Source organism: Rosa chinensis, chromosome 5 (genome assembly GCF_002994745.2).
Source record: "Rosa chinensis cultivar Old Blush chromosome 5, RchiOBHm-V2, whole genome shotgun sequence".
Taxonomy (NCBI): Eukaryota; Viridiplantae; Streptophyta; class Magnoliopsida; order Rosales; family Rosaceae; genus Rosa; species Rosa chinensis.
The window spans coordinates 40,611,824-40,625,784 of record NC_037092.1 but is presented as its reverse complement, the minus strand read 5'-3'; the positions used below and the strand labels follow the sequence as shown (position 1 = coordinate 40,625,784).

The 13,961-nt window shown below is 38.4% G+C and overlaps 1 pseudogene; it reads right to left on the bottom strand.

Moving 5' to 3' along the window:
• Positions 1-231: 231 nt before the first annotated feature.
• On the bottom strand, positions 232-604 carry LOC112167588 (annotated as a pseudogene).
• Positions 605-13,961: the final 13,357 nt, after the last annotated feature.

Here is a 13,961-nt window from a genome sequence, read left to right as displayed (position 1 = left end):
CATGCTCAGCTTGCCGATTTGGAAACCAATATTTATTCCTGGGCATTTGGTAATCTATCATGGATCCAAAATTAACTCAAACCTCAAAAAAATTGGTAATCTAGAAGCCTTGACCTGAGTTTCTGCAATAACTAAAACAAAAATCCCAGCTCTTTAGCTATAATCAACATTACCAAACATTCAAAACATATATAGCGACACAACAAAGTAAAACCAAGCCATTATTAGAAGCTAACCAGTAAGGAACTTGACCGGCAATACAAGTGCCACTTGCAAGGCCTGGATACCGCTCTCGAGACCCGCCACATCATTCCACTTGAAATTGGATTTTCCCCTAATAATCGCCGAATTAAGCCCGTCCCGGAGCTTGGCCTGCTCTGGATCCTCCCCATCATAGCCTTCGCCGTCCTTGGGCTTGGTTTTCGGCTTGCTAGCCACCGCCGCATCACCTTTGGAGGCCGGTCCGGCCCTGTCATCATCCAAAAAGGTGCGAATCTCCACAACTCGATGCAAGTACTCGGTGAATTTATGGGCAATAGCCTCCTTGATCTTAGGATTCCTGTAATTGAGGTGCGTACGTCTTGAAGTACTCGAGAGCGTTCATGTACAAAGGAAAGGCCTTGTGTAGTTTCCAGCATTGGAATTGGGAATCGTTGCGATCGAATTTGAAATTGAAATTGGGAAGGGGAAGAGGAGGGTTCTAGAGTTTGAATAAAGGGAAATCGGGGATCGGAGGGTGATTGCTGGAGTAGAGAAACCCTAGATACTGGTTTGGTTGGGTATGAGAGCAATTGAGACTAAAATTTGGCTTTGGAGCGAATTAGAAGTGAGAGAGAAGAGAGAGAATGGAGAGATGGAGAAACACAGGAAGAGACAGAGAGAGTAACAAAAAAAAAAGATTCAGATTAAGAGCAAAACTAAGGGCGCTAAAAATCCCGCTCAACCAATGCAAGGAAGTGAATAGCAAATACAAGGACTTTTATTTTTTATTTATTTTAATAAACAAAATGCAAGGACTTTATGTATTCTTGGTATTATGTCCAAAATAAATGCAAGGACTTGTATAATTCTTGGTATTATCACACCAAATGCAAGGAATTTTAACTCCTTGCATACATTACTACAAAAATTGCATCACACAACAGTGGAATCTGTTGTGTGATGTGGACCATGTCTGTCGTCTATCTCGATGTTGTGTGATGAGCACACTCACACAAGGTTTCACCGTTGTGTGAATATCATAGACACAACGCACTGCTTATTATCGTTGCACCAATTCTGCGCATGCCAATGCCAGAAATTGGATGTGGCGCATTTTCGATGGTGATCAGACAACAGAAGTAAGTACACGCTGTTGTTAGTTAACTTCTCACACAACAAAAAAATAACAATCAGACAACAGAAGTAAGTACATGCTGTTGTTGGTTAACTTATCATACAACAGAAAAATATGGCGACTGTTGTTGGTTGTTCCTTCACACAACAGGTATCGTAAGTAACTGTTGTATGTGTGAGGCTCAATGTTGAATTCTTCACAAGTCATACAACACATTGTTTCTATACCGTTGGGTGATTTAGCATTGGACAACTGATACATATTTATTCTGTTGTGTGAGTACTAATGAGACAACAAAATTTTATAGGGACCGTTGTGTGATTACAAGTTATTTGTTGTGTGATTAATGACATATGCGTATTCATACCACGTAATTTAATTCACTATTGTTCATGCATTATGGATATTGCACCTAGAATATTTGCACAAATATAATGCTCAATATATATTACGTAATGAAGTACTCTAATTCAAGCGTCTAGTGTACCAAAAGAGCTAGCAGCCTTTGTCAATCATCTATACATTTATGCATCCACACCATAAAACCAAGAAAGAAGACATTCTAGCTAGCTTGATAGCTGCTGCATTCTAGCTAACATTGAAAAATAGCAAAAGCTGATACAAACAAATCTTTGCGAGAGAAATATTTGCGACTAAAGTTCTCTCATACTTGCATAGTGTAGTGCTAAGAGAGCTGCACATAGTGTGTCAGGTGGATGCTCCAGTTCCAACTTTTTCAAAATGATATGTTTAAGCTTACTTGACTTGAGCTGCTGCAACTTTTACACTTCAGCCTCAACCTGCAGAAAGAAAGTTAATACTATTAATTAGCTCAACATATCTTTGCTCCAAATATTGCTATAGAGCAGATACAATGAAAAAACATAACAATGAGGAAGACCACCAGTTAGTATTTTAGATTCATGTTGGCTTCCCTAGAGGGGAGATAGAAGAAAGCCCTCACTTGGGACCCAATGATTGGCCAATGTGATCTTCTTTAAACATAGATGTCCAAACTTTATTTTCCACAGCATCTCTTATTTGCTTGTCTGATTGATATATGATGAAACTAGGGAAAATGATATATCATATACCTGCACAATTAATACCCTATATATTTAATAATAGTTAAGTTCATTGGAAGCACCATACCATATACAACTAATATGTGCAGATAACTTGTTAACCAAAAAAAAAAAAAACAACTTTAGTTATAATTCTATAGATTGATACATGACAGATAAATCAGTGTAGAATGCATTATTATCATATAAGCAAGATTCAGCTCTCATGATCAACAATAACCAGATTGAGATTACACAGGGCATGTCTCCTGCTATTCACTAAAACTAATCAATGAGTGCAGTGGAATCTCAACTTTGGACGTAGATGAAAACAAAACATAGGGAGCCTGCCAATTTATCAGTACTACAATTATTTTGATAAGTATCAACGTGCTCCAGAACATTTCAGATTGTTCTCAATCAATCTGAAGTAATTCAAGAGCATAGTTGATACATACTTTTAAACATAATCTCATCCCCACTTTGTTTTGTTCATTTTATCACTTTCCAGAGAATATAGAGGCAAAAGAAAAGTAACAGATCCACAAGGCACCAAAAAACACCTGCAACTAGTCTATAATGCTGGCTAGAGCTATCAAATAGAAAACATTATGAGTTGAAGTTGTGGAGTCAGAATTTCAACATGAAGAATAGCTTACGAACTAGCTTTGATTGTGGTGATAAAGAACTGTGAGCCATTGGAATCAGGTCCTGTATTCACTATAGAAATAGTACCTGCACAGAAAATAGAGTTTCAGAGTTTTAATAATAACAAAAAATCTAGTGCAAAACTATAGATCATTCAGGAATCAAAAGTGACAGCCAAAAACATTGACGTTAAACACCTGCATGTGAATGTTTCACTTTCAAATTCTCATAAGCAAAAGTGCCACCATATATCGATTCATATCCCTTCCCATCACCATGAATGATATCTCCGCCTTGAATCATGAACCCAGATACGATACGATGAAATGGCGTTCCCTTATAGTGGAGTAGTTTTCCATTAACACTTTTACCTTTTTCTCCTGCATTTAAAGCAAGTTTCAATAAGCATAATGACAACATGAACAGGTTCTGTTAGTAATCAAATATTGCAGGTCCAAATACATGTGCACAATGCCCTGAAATTTTCTGCAAAAGGAGAAAAAAGATAAAGGTATTAGGTATTAGGTAGTTAACTGGTATGAGATAACCTTGATCATTTGACAAGAAACTGCAACTAACAGAGTTTGCCAATGCAATGGTTTGTAATTGAGGTTGTAAGTAATCGGGCATTAAAAAGTATTGTCTCAATAACTTTCAACAAACTTTGATAAGAAAAGAAAAGCTCATAATCATATCAAATGAAGTAAAGGACTAGAAACTATCAAATTTGCATGCGTTAACAAAGGTAGATTATCTTCAGCCAACAAGTTTGTGACAAGTTGAAAGTCGAAATAAAATAGGTTTCCAAGATTCTGATGAAAAGACATTATTAAGATATAAGATCAATACATACCAACATTTTTTGGTACAACCTGACCGTATAATCCAATCATAATTCTACCTGCAAATGAAAGGTAATAGGAAATTATCAGTGAATAAGAAATTAATAGGCAATCAGCAGAAGGTAGTTCACATGCAAGTATTGGCATGAAACTGTACCTAAGCGTTGTTCCTCAATATCAATATCCAGGTATACTCTATGGGTTATTTCAGGTACTTCTTCTACTTTCTCTTCCTCCTACATAATGAAATGATTCATATTAGAGACTGCAAACTCATCTCTTCATAAATACTAATATTAAAGCAAACAATTTCATATTTGACAAAAACTGTGAGAAAGATAAAAAGTAAGACTAAATATTCAAGGACTTAGCCTGAACAGCTCTCTTCAACAGAGAAATAATTTTCGTAAGGCATACAGGCAATTATTATTCGATATAATAATTGACAAACCCAAAAAGTAGTTGAACCACTCATTCAATTAACAACTTGTTTATGCCTCAATATCTTCCTAGCTGACACATAAGGTGGGTTTCTTCTCCAGAAGTCATTCTCTGTATATCCAATCAAGAACGTGGCAGGCAACAACTCACATTACAAAGAATTAATTCCCTACCACATAACTCATATTTCTGACTTCCCAATCCTAATTCCTAATTATGAATACCAATACAAATGATAAAGATGTAGGGGGAGGAGTCAAACCTAATCTGCAGGGGCATGGTCATCAATGAACGGAGCTGCAAGACTTATCAAAGATGCCTCACCTACTCCAACTAGCCTACAATGGCAAAACCCAGTGATAACTCAGTATCTAGTACAGAGAGATACTAATGATGCAATACAAAGCCAACTAAAAGCAAAACATAGTGTAAAGATAATCACACTCATGTACTACCACACCTGGCTGTGGAAAATGTCCAAATAGATAACCCAAGTCCAATCAACCTAAAAGGATTATGGTTGCAGTGCACATGAACTTAAAAAATCAAATCGGCTAAATCACATCTCGAATAAATTCACAGTTCATCCAATTACACAAGTACTCACCTCTTTCCCAAGGATGCAAAGATGGGTGAGGCCACGAGAAGCCAAACCATAAACACAGATGATAACACCATCTTGAAAGTTGTTCAATTTAAAATCCCCCTGTAAGAAACAAGCCATCTTAAGCCAAATACAACCAATAAATACAAGAAATCATGTATAATCAACTTAATGTGAATACTCTAACATCACAATAATCCTCTTAACATGTAGTAAGATGCAAAACTGTCCTACACCAACATAATAGCTTAGATAAATGTTATCTGTGAGAATACCTTAAGTACTCACCTCTTTATCAAGTTATCCAGACACATGATTAACACCAACCTGGCAAAAGTTTAAAAGTTTCGATCACTTTCCAGCTCCATTATCAATGCTGATGATGAAAGATATATAATTAATTGATTTCAGGAAACCTGAAATTTCAATTGAGAAGACGCACCTTTTCGGGGAGAACCAGGAAGGCTTTGGAGTTGAGATTGCTGCTTTGGGGTTCTTTGTCATACGTAGTAGGGAATTAGGATTGGGAAAGTAAAAAATTTTGATACAACATTGACTCAAAAACAAAATCACTTCACCGAAATAAATAAATTGAATTTAAACAAGAAACAAACACACGAAAATCCTGATAAACAAATCAGAGAGAGAATTACTCTGGGATCGCCGGCATACCAGAAATCAAACACTCAAACAAACAGAAATTCAGTCGCCTATGTTAGAATCTTGTAACCCTGGACTTTACTAAACACACTCTGGAGCTCTAAGCCTCTGATCTTTACTGAATGAATAACAGTTGGCTTTATACTAGCCATGCAATACAGGAATGATCACAAAATAACTACCACGTTTACAAACCCTAATAATATGGAGCATTAGTTAGAGAATAATTCAAACCTAATCTAAACCCTAATGACTAGGGCTTTATTAACAGAATAACAATAAACCCTATAATAAATGAGACTAAGTCATAGTGACTTAATTAACAAGAAACCCTAACAAATCCTCCCTGAAACTGAACTGCTATCTGCAGTCAGTTTACACACACCAAGTTGATCTCTCATCTTCAAGAACACCTCCAGCTTCAAGGGCTTAGTCATCACATCAGCAACTTGATCTTTTGAACCACAATGCACTAATTCAACTACTCCTTCTTTGGATAAGTCACGAAGAAAATGGAATCTGACATCAATGTGTTTACTCTTACCATGCATGACTGGATTCTTTGACTACTTAATGGCTGAGCTATTATCACAAAAGATGGTGGTACACTTACTTGGTTTGTGATTAAGCTCTTCAAGAATTCTCTGCATCCACACACACTGACATGCACAGGAGGCTGCAGCAATGAACTCAGCCTTCGTGGTAGAGAGTGAGACGACTGGTTGTTTCTTTGAGGACCAAGCCACTGCACCAAAACTCAATAGAAATACATAGCCTGAGGTGCTCTTCCGATCGTCAATGTCTCCGGCGTAATCACTATCGGAGAAAGCCAGCAAACTTCCATCTCCACCTTTCTTGTATTGAATCCCTAGCTCAACTGTACCTTTTAAGTATCTCAAAACTCTCTTCACAGCTTGTTGATGCATGTCAGTAGGCCTTTCCATAAAACGACTAATTAAGCTTACCACATACATCAAATTGGGCCTGGTGGCCGTTAGATACATAAGACTTCCCACCATTTTTTTATAAGTTGTGGCATCAATACATGCACCTCCTTCATCCTTCACAAGCTTGGAGCCTGGTACGATCGGGTTTTTCACAGGATTGCAGTGTTCCATGCCAAACCTCTCTAGCACTTCGTTAGCATACTTCTTCTGGTTAATGAAAATCCCATCTGAGCTTTGAATAACCTCCACACCTAGGAAATACCTCATTTTTCCAAGGTCTATCATATCAAAGTGCTGCTTCATGGAGTCTTTAAATCTCTCAAACATAGCCTCATTATTTCCTGTGAAGATAAGATCATCAACATACAAACTTACCACTAGGAGCTTCCCACCTTCTTCAGTCTTAATAAACAATGTGTGTTCACTAGGACATCGCTCAAACCCTTCAGCAGTGAAGTAAGACTCTATTTTGCTGTACCAAGCTCGAGGAGCTTGTTTGAGTCCGTATAGGGCCTTTTTCAGTCTATACACGTTGTCTTCTTCACCCTTCTTTTCATACCCTTTTCATACCCCATAGGTTGATCAATGTACACTTCTTCATTGAGTTCACCGTGCAGAAATGCACTCTTTACATCAAGTTGGTACATACTCCATCCCTTGTGTGCTGCAAGAGCTAAGATCATTCGAATAGTATCCCATCGAGCTACAGGGGCAAACACTTCGTTGTAATCAATCCCATGCTGCTGAGTGTAGCCCTTGGCTACAAGCGGCTTTATACTTGTCAACCTCCCCATTCTCGTTCAACTTGGTCTTATATAGCCACTTTACTCCTATTCTCTTTGCTCCTTCTGGTAATGAACTTAACTCCCAGGTGCCATTCTTCTCGATGGCTTCAATTTCGCACTCCATAGCATCTCTCCATTTTAGGCTATTGATTGCATCTTCAAAGAACACAAGATCAGCTGATGAGGTGTACATCACTAGATTTTCTTCCCCCTCGGATAAACCTTCTCCGCTCACATAGTCCTCCATCCATGGAGGTGTTCTTCGTGTCCTCCCTTGAACTGGATTCGATGGTGAATCTGTCTCATTAGGTGAAGTTCCTGAGGCATCACCTCCTTCTTCAATCACATTTTCTTCTTCGATATTCTGCTCCCCTGCATCACTTTCTTCTTCTTGTTCACTTCCCTCCATCTCATCTTCATCTCCCCATTCTAGTACATCACTCTTGTTGCCTCTATTGGCTGCATCCCAATTCCACCTCTCTTCTTCCTCGAACACCACATCTCTACTTATCACTATTTTCTTCAACCTTGGATCATACAATCTATAGGCTTTTGACTCCTCGCTTAAGCCTAAGAAAACACACTTGTAGCTCTTGTCATCGAGTTTCTGTCTCTTGTTGTCAGGAACATGTACATGCCCTACACACCCAAACACTCTTAGGTGAGCTACTGATGGCTTGTACTCACCCCATGCTTCCTCTGGGGTCATATCCTTCACTGCAACTGTAGGACATCTATATAGAACATGAACAGCCCAATTGACTGCCTCCGGCCAGAATTCCCTTGGAACTTGCTTCTCTGCTAACATGCATCGTACCATATTCATAATGGTACGATTTCTTCTCTCTGCCACCCCATTCTATTGTGGGGTGTAGGATGCAGTGAGTTGTCTTCCGATCCCATTTGAGCTACAGAACCTGTTGAACTCCTGTGAAGTGAATTCACCTCCTCTATCGGTACGAAGACAACATATGGAGCTTCCTGTCTCTTTCTCAACTAAGCTCTTGAATTTTTTGAACATGACAAAGGCTTCTGACTTGGCATTCAAGAAGAAAGACCATACTTTTCTGCTATAATCATCGATAAAAGTAATTAGGTACCTCTTTTGGCTGTTGGACTCAGGTGTAATTGGACCGCAAATGTCTGCATGAACTAGCTGTAATCTTTGTGATGCTCTCCACAAACTTTTCTTTGGAATAGCTTCACGATGTTGCTTGCCTACCATGCAGCTGGTGCACACCTTTGTGGAAGCGTTAAGTGATGGCAGCCCTTTCACTAGTTTCTTGTAGGACAAGGTTCTCAGGCCTTTGTAGCTCAGATGTCCAAGCCTTCGATGCCATAATTCAGTCTCATCCTCTTCTGTAGTCTTAAAGCATGTTGTAACTTGAGTTTGTACTGATGCAAGCAAGATGAACATACGATTGGCAGACATGGCAGTCTGCATGATCAACCCTCTCATAGGGTGATAGATTTTGCACATGCCATGGTGAATCAAGATGGCCAAGTTTTTCTCTTGCAATTGACCAATACTAAGCAAATTGTTTTTCAATTCAGGAATGTAAAATACCTCACCAATCACCTAAGTTATCCCATCAATCTGTAATCTGATGCATCCCTTCCCCATTACTGCCATCTTCATGTTGTTGCCAAGTTTCACTACATGTCGGAATGACTCATCAAGGTTAAAAAACCATTGTTTGTTGCCACTCATGTGGTTGCTGCAGCCTGAATCTAGGAACCAAACTTCCTCTCTTCTTGAGTTGTGGAGCTCCACATATGCCATTAACAACATCTCCTGCTCTTCATCAAGTTCTGCATAGTTAACGCCTTTCTCCCAGCTGGGACACTCCAGCTAGGACACTCATATTGGAAGTGTCCCAGCTTATGGCACTTGAAGCACTCCACTACTGCCCTGTTGAATGGCTGCCTTCCACGACCTCTGCCTCTTCCTCTCACCATGCCTCGGCCTCTACCTCGGACTCCCATCCTCTCCTCATAGCTTACTTTCAGAGCTTGTTCTTCACTCCCATGGCCATTCATCCTTTGCTCATGAACTAGTAGACTACTTTGTAGTTCATCTATTGTCAATGTATCCAAATTATTGGATTCTGCTACTGAACATACCACATAGTCAAACTTTGTGGTCATAGACCTCAGAATTTTCTCAATAATGACCACCTGCTCCATTCTTTCTCCATGGATCTTCATTTTGTTGACAATTGTGAGAGTCCTGGCAAAGTAATCATCTACTTTCTCTCCTTCCTTCATCTGCAAGACTTCAAACTCTTTCCTGAGGGCTTGAAGCTGTGCACGCTTAACCCTAGTTGAGCCTTGATATTTCTGTTTCATGGAATCCCAGATATGCTTGGCTGTATCTTTATTTAGGATTGTTTCCATGATTGTGCGGTCGATGGCCTGGAAGAGATAATTCTTCGTCTTGAGATCTTTCAGCTTTTGATCCTCGATCGATTTGCGTTGACCCTCTGCCAACTCAGCTCCTTCTACTGGTAACGTGACTCCATTCTCAATCAATCCCCAATACTCCTTGGAGCGTAAGAAATTCTCCATCAACATAGCCCAGTGATCATAATGGCCATCAAATTTTGGGATCGCTGGCTGCACAAAGCTGCCCTCAGTTGCCATCCTCACTCACTCTTTCTTACTCTTCTTTCTCTTCTCTCTCACTCAGAAATCTAATCTTGGTCAGGCTCTGTGGTGGAGCTCTGATACCACTTGTTAGAATCTTGTAACCCTGGACTTTACTAAACACACTCTGGAGCTCTAAGCCTCTGATCTTTATTGAATGAATAACAGTTGGCTTTATACTAGCCATGCAATACAGGAATGATCACAAAATAACTACCACGTTTACAAACCCTAATAACATGGAGCATTAGTTAGAGAATAATTCAAACCTAATCTAAACCCTAATGACTAGGGCTTTATTAACAGAATAACAATAAACCCTATAATAAATGAGACGAAGTCATAGTGACTTAATTAACAAGAAACCCTAACAGCCTAGACTTGTCAATCATCAGCTCCTACAATCCAATCTCTCTTTTGTATGTAAAGCTTTGAGATTTCCCTATAATCAACATACCCAGTAAACAAAATTTCAGATTAAAGAATTGATAGAGGGATCGAATTCAATAAAGACAGTAAACTAACCCTTTGTCAAGCACTCTCGAGAGTATAGCGAACAACCAAATAGAGGCAACCGCGGGCAAGAAAAAATTCGATGACGAATTTGCTCGAAGTCTCCAAGAGGAAGAGAAAAGAGCATATATCCTCTTACAAATCGAAATGCGAAAAGAGCAACTCCTATTTCAAGAAAGGCAAGATCGAATTAAAGAGAGGGAAGAGCGTATTATGGAGATTGATACAAGTAAAATGACGCCAAATAAAAAACGTTATTGGTCAAGAAAACAAAAGAAGATAGCGGAGAAAGAAGATCTTGACGAGCAGCCGCCACCTTCTATGGGTGGATACTATCCGCAACCAAATTTTGGTGGTGCATACCCACAACCACCTTACCTTGGTGCATACCCACAACCACCTTACTCCGGTGCATACCCACAACCACCTTGCCCCGATGGATTCCCACAACCTCCCTTAACCGGTGGATTCCCACCACCTCCCTTCACCGGTGGATTCCCACAACCCTCTGCTTCTATAGGTGGATACTATCTGCAACCACCTTACCCCGGGGGATATCCTACACAACCACAATTTTCACCTTTCTCTACGGATGATTCCACTAACCCTAACCCTAATGATGACCCTTCAAACGCAAATTGGATTCCTAGAGAAGATGAGGATTATGATTATGATTTGAATACTTAGTTGATTATGCATGTTGTTAGTTGTATTGTACTTATTCATAGTTTTTCATTTATGTAAGCGACTATTTAATGAAATAAAAGTTGTATTTTAAAATTCCTCTTATTAAAGCACATTCCTCTTATCAAAATCATAGCACCTAACAAACATAATACAAACCAAATTAAAATCACACTGACATAAAAAAACATAGACATTAGCCAAATTAAAAGCACACAAACTTCCCAAAACATAATACAAGCCAAATTCAAAGCACACAAACATAACTTGTCCACTGAAAATATTTTTGAAAAAATAAAATTGCATAATTATGACATTAATTATCCATAAATCCATGTTAGTAGCATCAAATATATTTTATTAAAAAAAAAAATCCAAAAAAATGAACAATGAACAGTAAAATGAACGGTGCAGAATTCAGACTAAAAACTTAATGAACAGTGAAATTGGGGAACAGTACTGGATGAACAGTGACCGGTCAAGAAAAAAACGGGTGGAAACTCATGTCCAGTGGCAGTGAACAGTAACTTGACTGGTCGAATTTTTGACTTTTCGACCTTGACATTTCTTGACTACGGGTGAACTTGCTCTAAGTGAAGACATAAATGGTGTAAAAGATGATGTGGCACTTGACAAAAGTAATGTGAGGGGGTGATGTGACAATCATGTCAATTTGGTAAAAGTTTTCCCACCGATAACGTATTGGTGCCCTATGCTCTAAAGGAAACTGAAACAAAGGGCACTCTCAAGCTGTGGGTGGCTGCATAGTGGCTAATGAAGATTTTGGTGGTTTTTGTGAACAATGAGCACCCTTAATGGAGGGTGTCCTTCAGCCAATTTTGTAGTAGTGAGCCTGTAATTAGAGGGGAAGAAATAACTATTCTGATTCATGGTTTATGGAGATGCAATATTGCAGCAACCAAATTGTTGTTAGTAAGAAAATTAAAGAACAGAAGCAACTGTGAATCGTCTACTAGACAATTAATTGAGAAACAATCTAAATCCTCAATTACAGCAACATCATATATGAACAAGATCAAATAATATATTACATGTATTATTTCTTATTGCATAGTACAACTGAAAGCAAAAATTGAATAGAGAAACATTAATTTCCACAATGAATAAAACAAGATCAAATAATATATTACATGTATTATTTCTTATTGCATAGTACAACTGAAAGCAAAAATTGAATAGAGAAACATTAATTTCCACAATGAATAAAAACAATCGTATTATTTCTTATTATACTTGGGGCTCATTTGTTAAGTACATAACTTCTTCTTTTGGTAGTTTCTTCCGAAGGTTGGAGGCCAAATGGAGATTGATGAATGGTAAATATGAAGGAAAAGAATACCAGAAGAAAAATGGTATCAAATGAGCCCTTTAGTTACTATATATGTATTATCAACATATGAAACAGAAGCACAAAAAGCTAGCAATACGTCATTTGATTTGCTTATTTCTCCCTGTTTAAAAAAAAAAAACAATCTTTAGTAGTTGGCTGAGTCACCACGGGCTTACTAATTGGTGGATTTGAATTTGATGGGGGTTCCCCGGGCCACAAAATGCCACGGACGGTGGGTTGAGGAGAAGTAGATGGATTTGAATTTGATTCGGGTTCCCAAAAATGCCACGGGCAGTGGGTTGAGGAGAAGTAGAACCAGAAGACATGATAAATGGCTTGCTGCTTTATCTTGTATGAAAGATATCTTAGAACTTATGGCTTATACACAGGTCACATATGTCTATATATAGTTGAGGAAGTGAGTTGCTTGGTGTACAATTTTGGTTTGGGAAATTAAAGGGATGTTGTGTTGGGATTAGGGAGAACCTTACCATGGATAGATTAAACATGATAAGTAAACATTCAAAAAAAAAAAAATTTACCAAGAAAATTTCGGTAATCGTCTGTTAACTCAAACATAACCATGAACTATGACAGCAAGTTCATGTTGTGTAGTTTACAAGAACTTGTTGCTGAAAATTGGGGTATGGAAACAAGTCAAAGCAACACTATTTCCAGTTAGTTTCATTTTCTATGAAGGGTTTATTGTGGTATTGAACCGACCTTCTTTCTGACCTTGGATAGACATACAACTCTTGTACGTACAAAGCTAGGACTTGTATTATTTTAAACAGATTATAGAATATATCTCTTTCGAATTCCCTTCTTGTTCTTCTTTTGTTTACAAACATTGCTGCATCGCAGCATACTTAGAATTTGAAATTTCCGTCTCTGCCTGCTGTTATACAGAATTACATGATTTCTTGAAGAATTGCTTCTCTAAGTGGTGCCCGCTTTCCTTCTTATTTCTCATTGTTTTCCTTGAGAAGATTAGTTATTTGAATTTCCTTCTGTAATTAACTAACGTTATTAATTAATTGACTTCAAAACCAGTCGGTTGATAAAGATGACCAGAAATTAAACACGGATTAGCCCACAGCTGCACTGCACACGAATCCATCCTTGATCAAATCCATATGTACAAGCTAGGAAATTTATTGGGACATACTAACTAATGAGATCTCAAATGACGTACAGAAGAAATGGTGAAGAGTGACCGACCAAAGAGAGCGCAGCAAGTTCTATCTACTTGACCATTCACAGACCCCAGAAACAAATTCACAGAAGACGGGGGAAAATCTATAGTAGTTCCTGCAGGAATTGCTATGCGATTAAGAGGAACTTGCATAACTTCACTCAGATAAATTCTAAACCGCGTTTAAACCAAAGGTTTGACGGGTCTGAGTCCCATCTTCATTGCCACCTTCTGGTACACGTAGC